This window comes from Agelaius phoeniceus, chromosome 27, assembly GCF_051311805.1.
Source record: "Agelaius phoeniceus isolate bAgePho1 chromosome 27, bAgePho1.hap1, whole genome shotgun sequence".
NCBI lineage: Eukaryota > Metazoa > Chordata > Aves > Passeriformes > Icteridae > Agelaius > Agelaius phoeniceus.
Genome location: NC_135291.1, coordinates 5127217 through 5148339, shown reverse-complemented (window position 1 = coordinate 5148339; position 21123 = coordinate 5127217). Strand labels below are relative to the sequence as shown.

Sequence of the window (21123 nt, the reverse complement as noted above, 5' to 3'; positions counted from 1 at the left end):
CTCCAAGGGCCTCGGCAGCGCCAGGACGCTCCAGACTGGGACTGCCAGGCAGGACAGGAGGAATCACTGCCCCTTTCCCCTCCCTGCTGCTCCATCTCCCAGCCCAGCATCGCTGCAGGACAGCCTCACTGCCAACGCCATCCTGCCAGGGATGGACTGGGGGGATCTCCTTCCCCTTCCCTCTGGCATGGAGGCAAATCCCATCTTCTCCTTCTCTGCCCTCCTTCCTCTCCTCATTCTGTCCTACATCCATCCACATTCCTTTCCCATCTCCTTCCTCCCTTGTTCCTTCTTCCTTCCTCTCCTCCTGCCTTTTCCCTTCTCTCAGTCTCTTCCTCTCCTTGTCCTTCCTCCCCCAGGCACTGAGCTGCGGACAGAGACCAGGGAGAACAAATCCCTGCCACAGAACCTCGTGGAAGAGGCCATTTGGAACGGCTCCACAGGGCAGGAATCCAATGGGGAGGAAAAGCCCCAGAGATCCCACACGAGGAGGGGCTGCAAACCCAGCCTGGGGAGCTGCGATGAGGTAAAAGCCTCCCTGTGCCGGGAAGGGTGTGGGGATTGTGAGAAGAGCTTTGGGCAGAGCTCAGCCTATTCCTGGCGCCTCCAAAAACAGTGGTGCCAGATGCAGAGATCCCCCCGCAGATCCATGGGGTAGCAGAGATCCCCCTGCAGATCCATGGGGATGCAGAGATCCCCCTGCAGCCCCCGGAGCAGCCACGCTGGAGCACGGGGATGCCTGAGAGGAGGCTGTGACCCCGTGGCCAGAGGGGCCCCGCTGGAGCAGCCTGTCCTGGCAGGACTGACCCCGGGGCACAGTGACCCATGCTGCAGCACTTGGAGGGGGGCTGTGCCCCATGGGATGGACTCAGCTTGGAGAAGTTCCTGGAGAAGTCTCCGGTGGGAGAGAGCCCAGGGTGCAGCAGGGGAACGACTCCTGTCCCTGAGCAGAGGGAGAAGCCCCGGGGCATGAAGTGAGCACGGCCCCATTCCCTGTCTCCGGCACCGCCGGGGTAGGAGGTGCAGCTGGAAGGAGGGAGGCGTGGGGGAAGGCTGGATTTAAGGCTCTTCACTTACTTCTCATTATCCTGCTCTGAGTTTTTGGGGTTTTCTGTCAGAAATCTCTCCCCTCCTCCACTCATCCACAGGGGTTTGGGGCGGTTTCCCCTATTTGAGGGAAATTAAAGCGATGCACCGATGCTCCTTATTAGGGGTAGGAGAAGTGAGGCTCCTGGCCTCCCCCAGAGCCGGAGCCACCGGAGCCGCAGTGCCGGGAAAGCCGTGGCGGGAGGTGCGGAGAAGTTTGCTTGTGTTTTCAGCCCAATCCCCCTCGGGCCCGGCCCGTTCCAGGGCTGCTCCTCATCTCCGGCTCTGCCCTCACGCAGCCCGGGGGGCCCTGAGAGCGCGGGGCGAGGCTGTGCCGGGTGCAGAGCCCGCCCCCTGGCTGCGATTGGCCGCCGCTGTCGTCAGTCGTGGTTCTGGCGCGCTGATTGGTGGGAGCGGGGCGGAGCAGGGCCCCGGTGGTGGCCTGAGGGCGTCCGTGGCTCGGCAGCGGCGCCATTGGCGGAGCGTCTGTGCGGGCCCGGGAGCAGCGGCAGCGGCCGGAGCGCGGTGAGGCGGCGGCGGAGCTGGGAGGCGGCCGCAGCGGAGGTGGGAGGCGCGCTGGGTTGTGCGGGGGCTCGGGGCTCGCTGCGGGCCTCGGGGGCGGCAGGGGGCTCAGGCGGGTTCGTTGTGCCGTGTCCGGCGCGTGTTGCCGCTGGCGTGAGGGCGCTGCGGGAGCGGCTGCCCGCGGTCTCCTTGCGGCCGCTGCCTCGGCAGGAGCCGCTGCCGGAGCAGCGCTGGCTCGGCCCGGTTCCTGTGGCTGGGACAGAGGCGGCTGCCCCGTGCCCGGGGCTGTGCGGGGAAATTCACGTGGCCGGAGGTTTCTGTGCCCCGAGGAGACAGAGGAGTCCTGTACAAGTGACTTTATTGCTGAGCAGAGGGAGAGGCCGTGGGGCATTTGCCGTGTGCTCTCTGCCATTGTAGTTCGCGGCCTCCTTTTTATCCTCATTTTCCCGGCCTCATCTCCCTCTCCCTTTGCCCACTGGCTGAGGTACTTGGAAGGTTCAGACCTCCCGATCCGCCAACTGCATGTCCTCGTTAATGTGCACCCCCACTTTTGTAGAACAGCCGATATTCCTGGCTCTGTTAAGTCTTTGTTCTTTTCCTCGAAGTTCAGGAATTTAGAAGAATTTTGAGCAGCAGTCCGTGTCAGTTTGTTCTATTGTCTGAAACTGATGTTTTTTTCCCGTTACTTCCTTCTCTACAAGTCCCTGGCCCTATCTCCAAGCAGATTGACTCATTGACTCTGGTTTTTTTTCGTACTGAGTCTTGTTTGGTTTTGGACTTATTCTCAGTGCCCTCATTCCCTGTCCTTCTGTAGCCGTTTCTGGATCAGGAGGCCTGGCTGCCACCTGCATCCCCTCGCTCACCTGCTGGATGAGCTGCATCCACAACATTCTCCATTTGCTGTTTCCTTTTGCAGCTGTACCAATTTCTGTTGCAGAGTCAGATATCCTCACCATGGGCTCTGCCTTTAGCTGTGCAAATTCCATCAGTGCAAGCGGGCAGAGCTTGGGCTGAGGGGCAGAGGGAATCAGCCCAATTCCTGCCCCGGGTAGGAAGACCCAGGTACATTGTCCAGGCTTTGCCCCAGCAGGGTTAATTTGCATTTCTAAAGCTACTCTCGTGGCTGCCTGGAATAAAGCTTCTCTTCCGGAGCAGCTATGTAGCCCCCCCCATAGAACCTGCCTTTTTAGTTGTTGTTTTTGGTTTTGTTTGTTTTTTATTTATTTGGTTGGTTGGTTGTTTTTTTGTTTTGTTATGGTTTTAGGTAGGGGGATGGTTTTTGTTTGTTTTTTAAACAATATTTAAACAAACTATTAACTGTTTCTGAGTTAAATGGTCACCTTTAAAGTAGTTCTAGGTGAACGTTGAAAAACCCATAGCAAAACTTGATTCTCACGCTTCTGTCCCAAACCTACCTAACCATATAAAGTAGGATTATTATGAAAAACGATTCTCCTGTTGTATTCTTGTCACTGAAACTGCGGGGGAAACAAAAACCCTCCAACAATATCTTTAGTGTTAGAGAGTCAAGGCATTACTTGGTTTTGGCAAAGATATGCAGCACACATCATTCCATCCACACATAGCCCGAGTGTGCAGAGAAGATCATTCCATGACACGTGAGATTTATTAGTTTTTTCCTAAACTTTATGTAGTCTGAACCAATCTAAATCCATTGGTTTATGTTCATTGCTTCCGAATTGTGTAAGTTTTTAGTATTTGGTTTCCTATTAGATCCGGATTCCTTCCCCTCTGGAGTTAATTAGCTCCACACTCCTGGATTTCCTTCTCAGCCTTTTCCAGACCAGGTGTCTCCAGCTGTGCCGGGGGCAGTGTCTGGGGTAGCTGTTGGTTGCTGTTTGCTGCTGGGCGTTGATGTTTTGTTGCAGGTCGTTATCTCTGTGGGTGTCTTTTGGGCTATTCCCAGTCTGTGGAGATGTTGAACTCATCTCTGTTGAGTGGTGTAACACCCCTTAAATAAAAACTTTAAAATTTCTTTCCCAAAGGCAAACCTTTGAGTAGAGAAACCTTTCTGAGCAGAGAAAGAAGATTTAAAACAAACAAAACTGGTACATTTTGCAGCAATGCAATCGCAGTCAGCCCAGAGTGTGGGTGTGAGTGAGCCCCAGAGTGGAATTGTGCCGTGGTGCTCCCCAGCAGCTGTGGCAGTGCAGGCCCAGCCAGCGCTGAAGCTGCAGCAGTGGCAGCAAGGCTTGGCCGCAGTGGCTGGAGGTGCCAGAGGAGGGTGGCCAGGATTTCCGAGGGTTTGAGCAGAGGATCTGTGGGCAGGCCCAGGGGCTTGGCCCGCTGTGGAGCCCTGGCTGCTGCTGCGTTGCCTTCAGGGCAGGCTCAGTGGTGGCTCCCATGGTCCTGCTGCAGGCGGGAAGTGCAAATCTCCGGGGCTTCAGAGCCCCTGAGGCCAGGCTGAGGGGTCCCCCCGTGTTCAGCTGTGCTGGCGGCTGTTTCTGGCCTCAGGGACACTTGGCATGGGCCCCTTGGCCACCAGTGGTGCTGCTTTGCACTCCTTAGGCAGGAGCCGATGTCCTGGCTGGGTGTTGGCAACAGCAAAGTCCCAGGGCAGGCTCTGTGCCAGCCCAGCTTCCTGTGGGAGAGATTTCACAAGAGACAGGATTCTGGCCACGGACTGCCTTAAATGTACATCCTTTATCTCCACCCTGCACAAGGTGGAGAGTTACCAGGGTAAGGAATTCCAGACATCAATTCCAGGGGAAGTAATTGAATATCTGCCCTGGGTCTGTCTCTTCTTGCCTGAGCCAATGACAGAAGCCATGCCCATGGCATCTTGGTTTCTGTCACCGGCTTCCATAGGTGTTTCTTTCTTTCCCTATTTATTCTTTCTACTGACCTGAGCTCAGGGGGTGCCAGGGTTTATGGAGGGCCCATTGTATTCTTAAAGCTGCCATAACCCCCTAAAGGATCTTTCCTGTAAAATGAGTTCCCCTATCTGTGTCTATTGTTTCCACAATCCCTAATCTTGCATTTGTTTTAGAAATAATCTAATAAGTGATGAAGTGCTTGCTGAAGCAGTCAGAATTGCTTTTGCCGCCCTGTTAGGTGCCATGGTGTCAGCAGAAGATATTGAAGCCTTCCTGCTCAGGGCATTTCAGTGCCAGGCTCTTACAAGCACCCACAGCTCCGCGGGTTGAGCTGAGCATGGGGCGGTGACCTGCGCTTTGTCTGATTCCCCTTCCTTCCCTCCTCTGGAACAGGCTGTTGCTTATAGACACCACTTATCCTGGTTGCTTCAGAGTACTTTGGAGAGGCTCCATATCTAATTTTCCCCTTTTCTCTGGTGCTGCCCACACATCAGGGTTCACTTCAGCATGGATCTTGCCAGACGTCTGAGTCAGTGGTACAACAGAACTGGCCTCTATATCACCTCTTATGAAATAATTTGTGTTCCCAGTTTAGCAATCAAATCCCTTCCCAGTAAATCATGATAACAATTAGGAGCAAATAAAACTTCATGCATTTCAAATCCATCTCCAAAATTTGCTAACAGAGGTTGAATCAAATCACTCCTCTTTTCCACTTATCCCCTCACTAATCAAACATATTTCTAGCATTTTCCCCCCTTAAGTCTAAGATTCAGAGTGGATTGAGAGGCCCCTGTGTCCATCTGAAAATGCCTCCTCTCAATGCAGACCCACCCTGAATGTTCTCAAGGGCTGCAGTGTGGAGGGTCCCTGGTGTGATGGGAGCTTTGACAGCCCTGCCAATCCATGTCCATCAAGGGGTGGACTTGCTGGTCCTGAGGGTGCTGCTGTCTGTGCTTGCAGTGTCCTTGTGCCCTGCAGCTGGAGCCCTGATTCCTTGCCAGGGGCTGTTTGGGTGGGCTGTCCCCTGGTGAGGAGGGCAATGCCTCTGCCGGGTGCTTGTGGCCGAGCCCGTGCCCTGGGTGCTGGGGCCCCCTTGGGCCCTGGGGTTGATCCCTCAGGGGCTGTAGGAACTCTGCCCTGGCCTTTGCCTTCAGCCTGGCCTTTTGCTGCTCCCTTCTTGCATTCACCTGCTGGGCCTTTGTGCCCAAGTGCTGCAGGGCCTTCTTCTGCCCCTCCTGCAGCCCCCCTCAGTGCCTGTGGGTGCTCATCCTCTTGACAGCTCCTGAGCTTTCTGCAAAATAATTTGTTTTCCAGCGACCCAAACAATGTCTCGATCCTTCCATGTATAATCCACATTTCCCAGGTGTTCCTTGCTCCTCGTCCCTGTGCTCAGGGTGCCCTCCCCAGCCCGTATCCCAGAGCCGGTCCCTGTCCTGCCGCAGTGTCCAAAGGCGCCCCCCGGCGGGCAGGGCCGGCAGCTCCACGGGGCCGGGCAGCGGCCGGGGCGTCCCGCAGCCTCCTGGGGGCCGGGGGCCACTGCCGGCCCTGCCCGGGGCTGGTGGGGTCAGGCAGCGCCCGGCGCTGAGCCCCGGCTGCCCCACAGCCCCGGCCCGGCCCCGCAGCTCCCCCCAGGCCCCCAGCCCGTGCTCCCGGTCCCGCACCTCTGGCCCGGTCCTGCCGCTGCCCCCCACAGAGAAACCCCCTGAAACCCTGACCTCCTTGTTTTCCTCTCCGGGAAACCGGGGATACAAATGATCAGCTGGCAAATGTTGAGGATAAGACCCTGCTGAAATACATCCCAATCCTCAGTATTTTTCTCTTCCTCCTCCTTTCTATTATACTTTTTCATTGATTCCTGCTGCTGCATCTTGTCTTAACCATATTCCTGCACACTCCCCTTCACCCAGTCTCTTCCCAGCATACCAATGCCATCCATCCCCTGTTGTCCAAATCTCTTCTCCACTTCCCTTATTGCCCCCCTGGGTGTCCAAGTCCTTAATTACCTCTGAGGGAGTGTGCAATCTACCTCACCCTTCTCCCAAGGGACCCTTCAGAGATATTTTGGGATCATCATCCCTTTGGCACAGGACCCCTTCCTGGCTTTTCCTTTTCTACCCTCTACCCTTTTTTCCATCATCCCTTTTCCTTCCCACATAGATTCCTCCTGCTGCTTCCTGCCTTAACCATATTGCTGCACACTCCCCTTCACCCAATCCCTTCCCAACACACCAACATTATCCATGCCCTGTTCTCCAAAACCGAGGGGAATTTGGGGAGGTGGGAGTGGGGCAGCGCCAAGGCCGGGCCCCCCCGCGCTGTCCTGGCAGGAGCGGCTGCAGTGGGGACCGAGTGCGGGCGGGAGCGGCCGAGAGCCCAGCGCTGCCCCAGCCCGACCTGCCCCAGCTCCATCCCTGCCCCTGCCGTGGGATGCTGTGGGTCTGGGGGCAAGAGGGAGCCGGCAGCGGGTGCTGGGCCTGGGGCAGGAGGAGAAGGGAAGGAGAAGCAGGGTTGAGGAACAAAATGGTGAAACCCTGGATGTGGGAGGAAAAGGTGGGATTGTGCAGGAGAAGGAGGAATAGCAGGAGGAAGAGGAGTGTAAGGAAGAGTAGGGACACAGGAGGAGGAAGAGGAAGCAGCACAAGGTTCCACCTCTCCCTGTATCTGCAGCCTCTGACCCCAGCCCCAGGAGCGTTGCCCCCCCCCCACATGCAGCAGATGCCAGGGGATTGGGATCCACGATTTTCCCGGGGGTGAATCTTGGTGTTTCTGAGTTTTCTCGGGCTAAATGTTGGTGCTTTGTTTTTTGTGGGGGCTGAATCTTTTTATTTGGAGGGGGCTTTTGCTGAATCTTGATGTTTGGAAAGTTTTTGATCTGTGTCTTGATGTTTGGAGGACTTTTGTGCTGAATTGTGGTGTTTTGGAGGTTCTTAGAGACACAAGATGCCCAATGACCTAATGAGATGAACTTGGGCAAGGAGGAACTCCCAGTCCAAGGCACTCTCATCTTGTTTTTTTCCCCAAACCAGGATTTTCCATTCCTAGGACATGTCTGGAGGGAGGAGGAGGAAAAGCCCTGGAAATAGCGCACAAGGAGGGGCTGCAAATCCAGTCCAGGGAGCTGCAGGGAGGAAAGAGCCCCCCTGAGCCAGGAAGCGGCCAGAGATCCAGCCAGAGCTCAGAGCTGGTGGAGAAGCCTCATGGCAGGGAGAAGCCCCACAAGTGCTTGGAATGTGAGAAGAAGTTCAGCCGGAGATTGCACCTGATCCAGCACCAGGTGATCCACTGGGGAGCAGCCCTATGAGTGTGAGGAATGTGGGAAGCGTTTTAGCTGGAGCTCCAGCCTCAGGCAGCATCAGGTGATCCACACTGGGGAGAGGCCCTTTGAGTGTGAGGAATGTGGGAAGAGCTTCAGCCAGAGCTCCATCCTGATCCAATACCAGAGGATCCACACTGGGGAAAAGCCCTTTGAGTGTAGGGAATGTAGGAAGAGCTTCAGGCAGAGGGGCCAGCTGATGCAACACAAGATGATCCACACTGGAGACCGGCCTTATGAATGTAGGGAATGTGGGATGAGCTTCTGCCAGAAGGGGAGCCTGATGCAACACCAGAGGATCCACACTGGGGGAAAGCCCTGTGAGTGTGTGGAATGTGGGAAGTGCTTCAGCCAGAGCTCTGGCCTGAGGAAACATGAGAGGATCCACACTGGGGAAAAACCCTATGAGTGTGGGGAGTGTGGGAAGAGCTTCAGCATGAAGTTCCAGCTGACAGAACACCAGAAGATCCACACTGGGGAAAAGCCCTACAAGTGTGGGGAATGTGGGAGGAGCTTCAGAGGAAGCTTGGCCCTGATTCGGCACCAGGTCATCCACATGGGGGAACGGCCCTACACCTGCTTGGAATGTGGGAAGAGCTATGGGTGGAGCTCAGACCTGAGAAAACACCAGCGCACCCACACTGGGGAGAGGCCCTACGAGTGTCCTGAGTGTGGGAAGAGGTTTCACAGGAGCTCCGATCTCCTCAAACATGAGCGGATTCACACAGAGGAGAGGCCCTTCCGCTGCCCCGATTGTGGGAAGGGCTTCAAACAAAACTCCAAACTCATCATCCACCAGCGCATCCACACTGGGGAGAGGCCCTACGAGTGTCCTGAGTATGGGAAGAGCTTCTCTACGAGCTCAGTCTTGACCCGAGATCAGTGGAGGCGCCATTAAGGGAAGCCCTTGTGAGTGCCCCAAATGTGGGAAGAGCTTTGTGCGCTGCTCCAGCTCCATCCTCCATGAGAGGATCCACATGGGATGATCCCCAGTGACCCCCGTTGGGGAGAGCCCTGATGATCCGTGGTCCTGGTGATGAAAGTTGGAAGGCATCTGGCTGGGGGGCTCCACATCTTCCTGGTTCTCTGAGGATACCTAGATAAACCCAGAGGCAGGAACATCCATCAGGACGCAGGCCAACAATGGGAATTCCTTGGGAAGAGCAGATTTGTTGACTTTCAACCCCATAAAATCTTTTGCATTCAACCCTGGTGACATCAGGGAGTACTGAATGGTCTTGGAAGTATATTCTGCGTTGACTATATGATGCTTGTATCCCCAGTCATCTGTTCTGTTTATGCTGAATAATAAGTTTTGACCTTCAAGACTTGCTCTGAGAGTGAAGGGGTAGAGAAGCAGCATGCAGTTTGTTTTCAGAAACTGCACTCGCTCTTCCACATTCCTGCTCTGGGACTGTGTTGTCTGCGGATGGACAGACAGCGGGACAGAGCTCTCCTTTGCTTTTACTTAGTTTTAGCTAGCTGAGGCAAACAAGTTCCCTGAACTGTGGAGTTTTTCCCCTTTTCTTTGGACCTGTTTAAACCTGCTCTGGCCTGAACACCAGAAGAGCACGGGCAGCTCACACCTGTGGCCCACCGGGCCGGGCCTGGGCTGCGGCATTTCCAGCACCGGAGGAACTGATAAGGGACTGAGTGAGCTGAGCTACAGCCCACAGAGGGACTTTGTGAGTTTGTCTCTCTTTTAGAGCAGCAAGAGGTTTTATTGTTTAAAATTGTTTAGGTTTTATTGTGTAATAAACAGTTTTTTTCCACTTTTCTCCAAGGAGGTATTTTATTTTTCCTGAAGCAGTTGGGGGAGAGGCTGATTGAATCTGCTTTCTAGAGAAACTCCTTTGGAGGTTCTCTCCCAGATTTGCCCTGAACCAGGACAAGATCTTTTCCAACTTCAGGGATTCCATGATTTTGATTTCCTATTGCCCAAGAGTGTCTTCTGCAGCCAAATGGTGAAAAACTGGGCAAAAGACCAAGATTTTAGAGACAGTGGGATAGAAATTTCATCAAAAAAGGTTATTTCCTTCTACCTAAGCAGTGGATCCTCAGCTGGTATGGACAAGGAAAACCTTTTCTTTTGCCTTGATTTTGTTTCCATTTCTCTTTATCCCTTTAAAATACCCAATATTGAGGTAAAAAGAGACATTGAACTGAGATGTGAGTGTGGTCATGGTAGGACACATGGATACATGGAGAGTGACATGGGGACACATGGATATGAAGAGGGATGGGGCCATTTGTGGGGACACAGGGGGACACAGGCATGGATGGAGATGTGGGGAACAATGACAGGGATGGAGACATGGTGGGGAGACAGCCATGGGTGAGGACATGGTGGGACATGGCCAGTGACAAGTGGGGACATGGCCATGGCCTGGGTCATGGGGGGAACTTGCAGGGGATGTGGGGGATGCTGGGTTTAAGGGGGTTGAGGGTTCCTGGGAGGGACCTGGGGCTTGCTGAGGCCTTTGGGGACCCCAGGCCAAGTGGCTCTGGCTGTGCTGGGAGACCCTGGGGGAGGTTCTGGGGCAGCTGCTCAAGGACCCCCTGAACTGGAGCCCCAGCCGGGCATTGGGCTCTTGGAAGGGGATGAACATCCTCGTCCCCAGGAAGAAAATCCCAGCACCCCCAGGGTGTCAGAGGCACTTGAGAGGCCACAGCAGGGAAGGGAAAGCCAGAGAGAGCTGTCACACTTTTAAGCTAAACCCCAAAAGTCCCAAAACTGAGGGATTCCTCCCAGGAAAAAGCAGCCAAGAGCTGCCAGAATTGAGGGAAAGGGGGGATGTGACCCCCCCAGACTGAGCCAGAGGGGCCTGGTTTCCCCAAAACCAAGCACAGGGGTGAGGGTTGGGGCTGGAGGCACAATAGGGAAGGGGTGGAAGAGCAGGGGAAAAGAGGATTCAGAGCACGGGAGGGCTGGCACCCACAAATTGAGGGTGGGTCTTTGGGTTGGGGGAATGATGGGTATGGAGAGGGAAAGGTAGGGATGGAACAGAAAAAGAGCAATTTCATGGAGATCCCATTGTGTCCCCATCATTCGATTCCTGGAGTGATTCCCTGGGACTCTGGGGGGAAAAGGATCCACACTGAGTGGGTCCCCAAGCCCCCTGCCCATCCCTGGGGGGCTCATGGGGGGTTCCCTCCACCCAAATGCCACTGGTGCTGCAGCCATGGGGAGAGGTGGGATTTGGAGTGGATCTGGAAGGAGGAGCAATAGGAAGAGGTGGGAGAGGAGGAGGAGGAACAGGAGGAGAAAGAGGAGGAGCCCCAGCAGAACCACACCTGTTTCCCCACCTGCCCGCTGAGTCTGCAGCTCCCCTGGCCGTGACAGCATCTATCCCCCCAGATCCCTCAGGTGAGCAGGTAGGGGGAGCTTGCCCCAAATCCATTGGGGTGGTTTTTTGTTTTTAGAGGAGGGGATGTTTGGATCTTGCAGGGCTCCAAAGTTGAGATGCAGATGTCTCTTTGGAGAACTGTGGAAGGTTCCTGTGGCAAACTGTCTGTACTGGCTGGGGCAGTGGTACCAGTTGGGGGGGACATTGGTGTTGGGACTCTGATTGGCATCAGAGTGGGGAGAGCAGCAAAGACCAATCCCGGAGTTGAGGGATCCTGTCAGCCTGGAGGGGTGGGGGAGGCTGGAGATGAGCAGGGTCTGGGCCCATCCAACTGTGAACAGGGCAGTTGCTTTTTGAGCTGGACTTGGGAAGCAGGACCAGGGGTCTCACCCGTTGTTTTTCCCCCAAGCCAGGATTTGTCAATCCCAAACTTTGTCTGGATGGAGCTGGAGGAGGCTGCAAGGAAAAGGAAGATGGCATAAGAGACTGAGGCAGGTGAGGAGGAAGTTACTGCTCCTTTCCCCCTCTCCTCTTCTCCATGTCTCAGCCCAGCATTGCCCTTGGCTGCAGGACAATCCCACTGCCGACACCATCCTGCCAGGGATGAATTGGTGGGATCCCTTCCCCTTCCCTCTAGCACGGAGGCAAATCCCATCCTGTCCTTGTCCACAGCTCCTTCCTCTTCTCTTTCTATCCTTCCTTCCTCATTCCTTCCTCTCCTTTTCTTTTCTTACTGCAGGCACTGAGCTTCAGATGGAGACCAGGGAGAACAAATCCCTGTGGTATTCACATTTCTTTGAATAGAGACATAATTCTTTCTCACAGGATTTTTCCTGGGAAGCTGTGGAAAGGCTGAGAAAGCTCAGAGAGGAAGAAAACAATTCTTATCTCACTTGTTGCTCCTGTTGTTTGGCACATGTGGAATGTGTTATGGAGATTGTTTACCAAGAGTGATTTGTTAATTGGACACTGGTGATGGTTGTTTGGACTGATTGACCAATTAGGTCAAAGCTGGGTCGTGACTGTCTGTAAAGGGTCAGAGGTTTTTCTTTAGTATGTAATTTAGTATAGATTTAGTATAGCAATAGTCTAATGTAGTATAATATAGTATAGAATAAAGCATCTGTTCAGCGTTTGAAATCATGGAGTCAGAGCACATCATTCCTTGGATGGGTGAGACAAAGTAGAAATTTAACAGGATAGAAATACATTTTTGGATTTAGGTGAAATGTGCTGTTCTGAGCCTGTAACTTGTTTATCTGTGCTTAAGACTCCCTGTTCTCGCAAGAGAGAAAAAAAAAACCCAAAAAATCTTGTGCTCGCAGAATGGCCTTGACCAAGAGAAGGAATTCAAACTCCTGAGATAAGCAGAGGTGTCTTTGTCGGGGGCAAAGGCTGAGGATGACCAGAGAGCTCTCTGCGCAAAGCGCAAGGACTGATAAAAACTAATTGCAACTTGCAATGTGAAATCAGTAAAATGAATATGAATGAGACTATATGCATGTGTATAAGCAAGGGGGAATTCTCAGGGATGCGCATGTCCTTTAGGGAGAACAGCGATTTTCACATGCACCTAGCACTGTAATAAACATACTGGCTTAATGACTTTCTACAAAGTTGTGGAGTTTCTCTTTTTTTTCCACTAATCATTTTGGCGAGCCAGCCAGGAGATTGTCTGTCCTCTCAGGGTCGGAAGGGAGGACGGACTCCTGGGTGCACCCTGGAATTTTCCTGGAGGAGCTCTGCTCCATCTCGGCTTGCCTCCTGTGGATACAGACAACGATCTGCTGGTGTGTGGATACACGGTATGTCTGTCAAAGGGCCCGGGGGAGACAGGGCTGCTAAGTCACTCAGAGACGTCTGAGTGCACAGCCTCGTCCCTGTGCTTGCAGGCAGACATCGACCAGGAGCATGGTTGGCGGCAGAGGTTCCCGATTGATAGCGTGACTGGGAACAGGTTCATTGTTCAATAGAGCGGCCGCTAGCGACTCTGGGGTGAGCTGAGTGAACATGAACTTTGTGTGCTTGTGGTGTCTGGACATTGTATGGTTAATGCAGTGTGTGGTTAATGTTAGTGTGTTTGTAATCGTGTGAGTGCGTGGTGTATAAAAGAGAGCGAGCGAGCGAGTGTACCCACAGCATGCAGGGGCAGTTCTACGCGTGTCTGAAGCGTCCAGGTGAGGCCCGGAGCACCGGCTGGGGCAGGCTGTGGGGGCAGGGAACACCCCACGGAGTAGTGGAACAAGTGGAGAAACGTGGGTGAGGACATTTATTCATTTATTGTGTTTAAAGGTGGTGATGTGTGATTTGTGTAGATTGTGCACATTTTAACTGTGGCTAGATGAACTCAGGGGATTCCTCTGCCCCACTAGTTTGGACTTGGTCCCTGGAATTTTACTGTGTGCTGTTATTTTGATTGTGTCCAGAGTGTGTGAGGACCAGAAGAAGCTGATAAGCTGATGTGGGTAGATGCTGAAGTGTTGTATGTTGGGTTGTGTCAAGAAAAGTGGGCACTTCTAAGAGATACCCCTTTCCCAGTGAGTTTGTGTGGTTCTTCCCCCACATTGTGGTAATTTGATTCTTGGTATTGTAGGCTTGTGAAGATTTTAGGATTTTGTTTGCAAAAAGTGTAGCATTTTACGTGGAAAAACTGCAGTATGGTGATTTATATTTAAATGTGGTAAAACAAATTAAAGGAATTCCAGGAATTCCCCTCCCACAGCAACCTAAGCCCTGACTCTCATGAATTTGAGATGTGGGGGGTGTGTGTCTGTGTCTGTGTTTTTGGGCATATCAGAGTTTTGCTGTAACAGGCACAGCTTTTTGCAAGCCAGCCAAGTGAGTGTCAGTAGAAAAAATGCTTGAATTAGATTGTGCGGGAAGAGAACTGGAAAAGAATGAGATTTTGTAAAGCAGAGTTTAGGTGGAAGAGACCAAGACAGGCACTCTATAATTTATGTTATTCTAAGGCAACCAAGGCTACTCAGAGAGCTCTAAGGAATTTAGTAGCAACCAGTCACGAGAAGCAAAGTAACAGGGTGTTTGAATTATTAGAAAAGAGAGTTTCAAGTAATGTAAGAAACCTAGCAGAAATAATTAAAGCTGAGTGTGCTCAGCCTATTTTATACCCCAAGACTTTGAATTAAGGCAAAGAGATGGGATGGGGTAGAAAGATGGGAACTAAGATGGACATTTTAGTAGACACGGGGGCAGCAAACTCAGTGTTAAATAAAGCCTTGATGCCTATAACAGATGATTATGTTATGGTAAGGGGGCAACTGGCCAATCTGATAAATCATATTTTGCAAACCATCAAAATATTCTTAGTTTTTTGTATTTGCCCAACTCTTCAAAGGCCCTGTTGAGTAGGGACTTGTTGGAGCAGCTGGAAGCAAAGATCACATTTAAAGATGGGGAGATTATTTTAGGGGTAAAGGATCAAGAAGATGTAGATACACTGAGCTTAATTTTAACAATTAGTGAAACTGAAATTGAAAATAAGGATGAAATTAACAAGAAAATAATGGATCCAGTGTTTCCTGGGGTATGGGCCTCTAACATAGCAGGGAGGGCAGAGAATGCACCTTCTGTGCAAGTTAAGGAAAACAACCAGCTAGGGTCAGGCAGTACACCTTGTGGCAAACCCATACACCCTACTAACATGTTTGGCACCTGAGCTAACCTAGTTTGCTGTTTTAGATCTGAAAGATGCCTTCTTTAGCCTCCCTATCCATTAAGCCAACCAGAAAATTTTTGCATTCAAATGAGAAAACCCTAAAAGCAGGCACAAAACCCAGCTCACATAGATTGTGTTGCCTCAAGGCCTTCAAGGCTTCAAAATTCCCTTACTCTGTTTGGAGAACAACTTACAAAACACCTAGAGTCCTGGGAAGCTCCACAAGAGGAAGGAAGGCTATTGCAGTACGTGGATGATCTCCTGATAGCCACTCAGACGAGGGAAGCATGTGTGGCCTGGACAGTGAGCCTTTTGAATTTCCTGGGGCTCCAAGGGTACAGAGTATCAAAAAAAAAGGCACAGGTAGTGAAACAGAAAGTAATCTACCTGAGGTATGAGGTCAATGCTGGGCAAAGGACTCTGTAGTCACTAACCTTGTGAACCCAGCTTCTTTTCTCAGTGGGATCAAGGAGAAGCAGTACACCACGATTGATTGCCTGGAGACCATTGAAGCTACTTACTCCAGATGCCCAGACTTGAAGGACACTCCTTTGGATGGTGCAGAGACCTGGTTCACTGATGGGAGTAGCCACGTTGCCAGTGGAAAGCGACACGCTGGATATGCAGTCACTACCTGCAGAGAGGTAATAGAATCTGGACCCTTGCCAACAGGCACCTCTGCACAGAAGGCCAAAATAATTGCACTGATTCTCTTTCCTTCTGCCTTAGAAATGGCAAAAGGAAAGAAAATAAATGTCTGTATAGACTCGAGGTATGCATTTGGAGTCATGCATGCACATGGAGCCATCTGGGGAGAGAGGGGACTGCTGACCTCACAAGGAAAGAACATCAAACATGCACAAGAGATAATCCAGCTGCTGGAAGCAGTTCAGCTGCCTGAAAAGGTAGCAATTATGCATATTAAGACACAGCAGAGAGTGAGCTCAGAATTGGAAGAAGGAAATGAGCTGGCAGATAGAGAGGCAAAGGAAGCAGTGGAAGGTGAGGTAACTATTAAAGGAGCTCTAATTCCAGGTGGACAAATTTCCCTTGAAGGTAAGCTAGAATACAATAAGAAAGATAGAAAACTAATCAAAGATCAAAAAGGGACATACAACCAAGAAGGGTGGGCTACCATTGAAGGGAGGCTGGTAATCCCTTCCCATTTGTTGTAGTCACTAGTAAGGGAGGAGCACCAGAAAACACACTGGGATGCCCTAAACACCTATTTGACTGAGAGAATCGTTGCCAGGAATTTATATGCCACCATTTCTCAAGTGACAGTGTGATCTTTGCCTCCAGACTAACCCCAAAAATACCCCCAGACCAAAACTTGATCAGACTGGGAGGGGCCATGGGCCTGGACAGCAGTGGCAAATTGACTTTTCAGAACTCCCAAGGAAAGGGGGGTACTGGTATTTATTGGTATTGACAGATACATTTCCAGGATGGCCAGAAGGGTTCCCCACCAGAACTGTCAAGGCTTGAGAGGTGACCAGGGTATTATTACAAGAAATAATACCACACTTCAGAGTTCCAGCCACAATATCCTTGGATAGAGGATCACATTTCATTTCCAGAATAGTGCAACAGATGAGTAGCCACCTGGGCATAGATTGGGAACTTCACACTCCATACTGCCCCAATTGAGCAGCCAAGAAAATGAATCATCTGATAAAGCAGCAAATTGTAAGACTGGGACAGGAAGTTAGTCTGCCCTGGCCCCAAGCTCTTCCACTGGCACTGTTGCGAATTCAAACTAAACCTAGAGCTAAAGAAAGGCTGAGTCCCTTTGAAATACTTTATGGAACACAAAAGGAAATGTCTACCCACATTGGGGAGGTAGCATTGGCCACCTACATGGTGGCTTTAACTAAACAGCTCAGAGTAAATGAAAAACGTGTGGCTGGAACTCGGAGCAGGGAGCTAGATGGACCAGTACACAACATACAGCCTGGGGATTATGTATACGTTAAGTCTCTTACAGAAAAGACTTTGAAACCACAGTGGGAAGGACCATTCCAGGTGCTTCTCACCATCTTCACTGCAATCAAGATTAAGAAGCAGAATGCCCGGATCCACCACACTCGAATGAAGCAGGCCCCAGGAGCCCCTTGGAAATTGACACCCAGAGACAATGAACTGAGACTGAAATTTACTTGGGCAAAATGAGTGTATTGCACTGGGGGGGGCGTAGTTTGTAATTTTATTTATAGAATAGTTTTGTATATAATTGTAATTGAAGTCTTGGAGTATCTCTGTCCAAGACAATGCTGAATGACCTTGGTCCCAGGTTTTAATCAGTATACTGGATCTATGAGAAATCTGGCCACTGCAGCAGGTGGCCTAGCAAAATTGAAGCAGCCTTTACAGTCATCTCTATTGGCATTAGGAAATAGCCAGTGGCAGATTTCAAAAGTACTGCCAAAGTGGGAAAAGGCCGGGGACCAAGACCACAAGCTAATAGTAGAAGTGCTTAGTATGGTTCAAGATAATGTGTCTTTAGTTTTCAGTTGTATACAAGCACGGTTATGGATGCAGGCAACAGCAGCTCTGCTCATATGGGAAGGGGGTGAAGGTGATTTTCCAGCTGAAATTCAGAAGATTGTCTGGGATAATGTGATTGATTTTGAAAGGAAGTTTCAGTCCTGGTGGACTATGGTAAATTTCACCTATGATCCTGCTTCTAATGTGGCCACTGCCTTTGTGCTTACCATACATAATGCCACTGTTTACGTTATCCACCCCATCATTGCACTAGGATTAAATAATGGAAAATCGTTCTCTACCCTTCAGAACATAGGGTGTGGGCATGAAAGGTGAATGAAAGGTGGCAAACAGTAAACTTAGAATCTTGTATTACTAGGGAACAACTAGGAAGCAATACTATTAATGCTCAAGATGTGTGTCTTGACACTGAACCAAGTATTTGCCACTTTGAGATTCATTCAGGTACTAACCAGAAAACCGTGCTTGTATATACTGGTTAAAGATTGTGTATGCTTGAGAAACATCCTTATCCAATGTACAGGGTAAAGCATTAAAGCACACTAATTATCGTAGGGATTTGCATTAAATAAAAGAATTTACTTCTTCCTTTTAGGAAAGGGGGGAATGAGACAGAGTGGAAATTTTCCAGAGTAGAAATCCATTTTGATTTGGGTGAAATGTACATCTTGTACATCTTTGAATTAAGACTATAGCTTGCAAACATAGCTGTTTAGTCTGACTGCCTGTTCTCGCAAAAAGCCTATACTCAGAGAAACTGCTTCAGCTGAAGGACAAGACATAAGGGGGGGGGTCCCTTGAACTCTGAAACATGGAGAGGCTGCTATGGGGAAAAAGGGCAGGATGACCCAGGAATTCTTTCTGATAAAGAAAAATTAGTGGCAAATGTCACGCAAAATCAATAGAATTAATATGTATGAACCTATTGTGAAATTGCATGCATATGTATTTGAGAGTGAGATAAAAAAGGATCTGGAGTTCCCAGAGGTACACATGTCATTTTAGGAGAACGATTCCCACATGCATCCAGTGCTGTAATAAACACACCGGCTTTACAACTTTCACAAAAGTTGTGGAGTTTGTTTGCTTCCGCAAATCAGCCAGACATGCTGGAACTCCAGTACGAGCTGGAGTCCAAGGCAGCAAAGGGGTACGCCACCATTGACATTGCTAAGGTGCTTTTCTCTATTTCTCTGGCAGCAGAATGCAGGCCTCAGTTTGCTTTCACCTGGAGGGGTGTGTGGCACACCTGGAACCAACTGCCCCAGGGGTGGAAGCACAGCCCCATCATCTGCCATGGACTGATCCAGAGTGCACTGGAAAAGGGTGAGGCTCCAGAGAACTTGCAGTACATCAATGGCATCATTGTGTGGGGGAACACAGCGATGGAAGTGTTTGAGAAAGGAGAGAGGATCATCCAGATTCTGCTGGAAGCCGGCTTCGCTATCAAGAAGAGCAAAATCAAGGGATCTGCCCGAGAGATCCAGTTCCTAGGAGTAAAGTGGCAAGATGGACGGTGTCAGATTCCCACTGAGGTCATCAACAAGATCACAGCAGTGTCTCCACCAACCAGCAAGAAGGAAACACATGCTTTCCTAGGTGCTGTAGGCTTTTGGAGAATGCACATTCCCGAGTACAGTCAGACTGTGAGCCCTCTCTACCTGGTCACCCGCAAGAAGAACAATTTCCACTGGGGCCTTGAGCAACAGCAAGCCTTTGCCCAGATCAGGCAGGAGATTGCTCATGCAGTACCCCTTGGCCCAGTCAGGATGGGACCAGAGGTGCAGAACATGCTCTACTCTGCATCCGGGAGCAATGGTTTCTCCTGGAGCCTTTGGCAGAAGATGCCTGGGAGACTTGAGGCTGACCACTGGGATTTTGGAGTTGAAGCTACAGAGGGTGAGAAGCCAACTACACTCCCACAGAGAAAGAAATCTTGGCTGCCTATGAAGGAGTCCAAGCCACCTCAGAAGTGATTGACATGGAAGCACAACTTCTCCTGGCACCCGGACTACCAGTCCTGGGGTGGAAAGGTTAAAAAGAAAGGTTCCCTCTACCCGCCATGCCACCAGTGCTACATGGAGTAAATGGATTGCTCTCATCACACAGCACACCCATATTGGAAACCCGAATTGCCCTGGGATTTTGGAGATAATTACAAACTGGCTGGAAGGTGAGAACTTTGGTCTCATTGATGAAGAGAAACAAGAACCAGTGACATGTGCTGAAGAAGCTCCACCATACAACCATCTACCAGCAGAGGAAACATGCTAACGCTCTTTTCACTGACAGTTCCTTTCGCATCATAGGTGTGAAAAATACATATTATATGTATTGGCTTTTCACAAATATTAAACTGAATACTATATGTGTTATGTTAGAATGTTATGTTGTGTTAATTATTATTAATATTTTGATAGTATGGTGAATGTAGTTTTGTGGTTAAAATGTAGTTTTTGTAGTTAAAATAGAGACTATGTATGTGGGATAATTTTTAAGGAGAGGAAGCGGGTACTCACACATACTATTTATATAACAATTTGTCACAGATGTCTTTTATGAAAAATCCTTTCCTTAGGATTTTTCCTCCTGAGAAGCTGAGAGGCCTCAGGAACAAAATGTAAACAATGGTTATCTGCTGCTGTGGAATGCAACAGGTGGGTCTTTGATTGGCCTATGTTAGTTGTTTCTAACTAATGGCCAATCACAGTCATCTGGCTCAGACTTTCTGTCAGAGCCACAAGCCTTTGTTATCATTCTTTCTTTTTCTATTCTTAGCTAGCCTTCTGATGAAATCCTTTCTTTTATTCTTTTCGTATAGTTTTAATATATGTCATAAATTAATAAATCAAGCCTTCTGAAACATGGAGTCAGATCGTCGTCTCTTCCCTCATCCTAAGACCCATGTGAACACAGTCACAACAATTTTATTACTATTAAACTTTAAAAAATTTAAAAACAAGTGATTAGCATTTTTCACAATTATGGTAACAGAGGATGGTTATAATACCTCGCTGCCGGTGCCTTAGGGAAATCAGGGTGAGGAAGGCGCTCCCTGCCCTATTTGGCAGCCTCACTCTGTGTTCCTCTAAATGTGACTGACAGACGCAGCTTAGGATCTGGACAAAAGGAGGCAATAAAACAAAGAAAAGGGAAGGGATTCCCTAAAACCACAGTAATTGGCCACTAAAATGAAAATGTACATGAAGAACAAAGATTAAGGACAAAGGATAGGTAAGTACTTGTTTGAACGGGGACAGATAAGGGGGGGAAATGTGCGTGTGTGGCTGAGAGGCAGGCTGCTGATCCCAGACCTGCCAAGTGAGTGAGGAGTCTCCCATGCTGCATTTTTGTTTTTTCGCGAGAAAAACGGCCAGTACAGAGATGAAGTGAGAGATAAAAAGAGTGAGAGGACCCCTCCTGGGGAAACTGGGACTGGGTCTTAGGCAAGGGGTGGGACCCCATGGAGAGAGGAAGCCGAGGGTTTTCCTGGCATAATCCACTGGGAGAGTGAAATAAAATAAATTAAAAAGTGTGGAAGGGGCCCCTAAAAATTCTGCTGGATTGAGGGATAAGAGTGCTTGAGAGCATCCAGAATTGAACCTGCTGGGCTGAGGGATTAACATTCCAAGAGCATTCAGGGTTAAGCAAAATTCTGCTAAACTGAGGTTATACCCAAGAGAATCTGGGGTTGTACAACACAGCTAGATTGAGGAATAAAAATGCCCAAGAGAATCTGGGGTTGTACAACACAGCTGGATTGAGGGATACCCAAGAGCACTGGGGACTGGCCAGTGGCACCTAAAATTGCATTACATGGTTTGAAAGTAA

General features: G+C 50.1%; 1 protein-coding gene, 1 long non-coding RNA gene and 1 pseudogene across 7 annotated transcripts in view; 2 read left to right on the top strand and 1 right to left on the bottom strand.

The window, feature by feature from the left end:
- LOC143695937 (uncharacterized) overlaps positions 1 to 21123 on the bottom strand; it is a 297449-nt gene that overhangs the window by 148651 nt on the left and 127675 nt on the right. The window lies entirely within an intron of this gene.
- On the top strand, positions 522 to 9923 carry LOC129132005 (uncharacterized; annotated as a pseudogene). Its single transcript, XR_013185357.1, has 3 exons — positions 522 to 526; positions 1553 to 1650; positions 7475 to 9923. The product of XR_013185357.1 is annotated as an uncharacterized LOC129132005 (transcript).
- Positions 10251 to 20149, top strand: LOC143695970 (uncharacterized). 5 transcript variants are annotated; one of them, XR_013185434.1, is made up of 4 exons: positions 10251 to 11603; positions 11848 to 12913; positions 13001 to 15428; positions 16762 to 20149. It is a non-coding gene; the product is annotated as an uncharacterized LOC143695970 (long non-coding RNA). The 5 variants fall into 5 exon arrangements; XR_013185435.1 differs by having other exon boundaries at positions 10259 to 11603; positions 13001 to 13103; positions 15245 to 20149; XR_013185433.1 differs by having other exon boundaries at positions 10259 to 11603; positions 13001 to 13103; positions 15232 to 20149.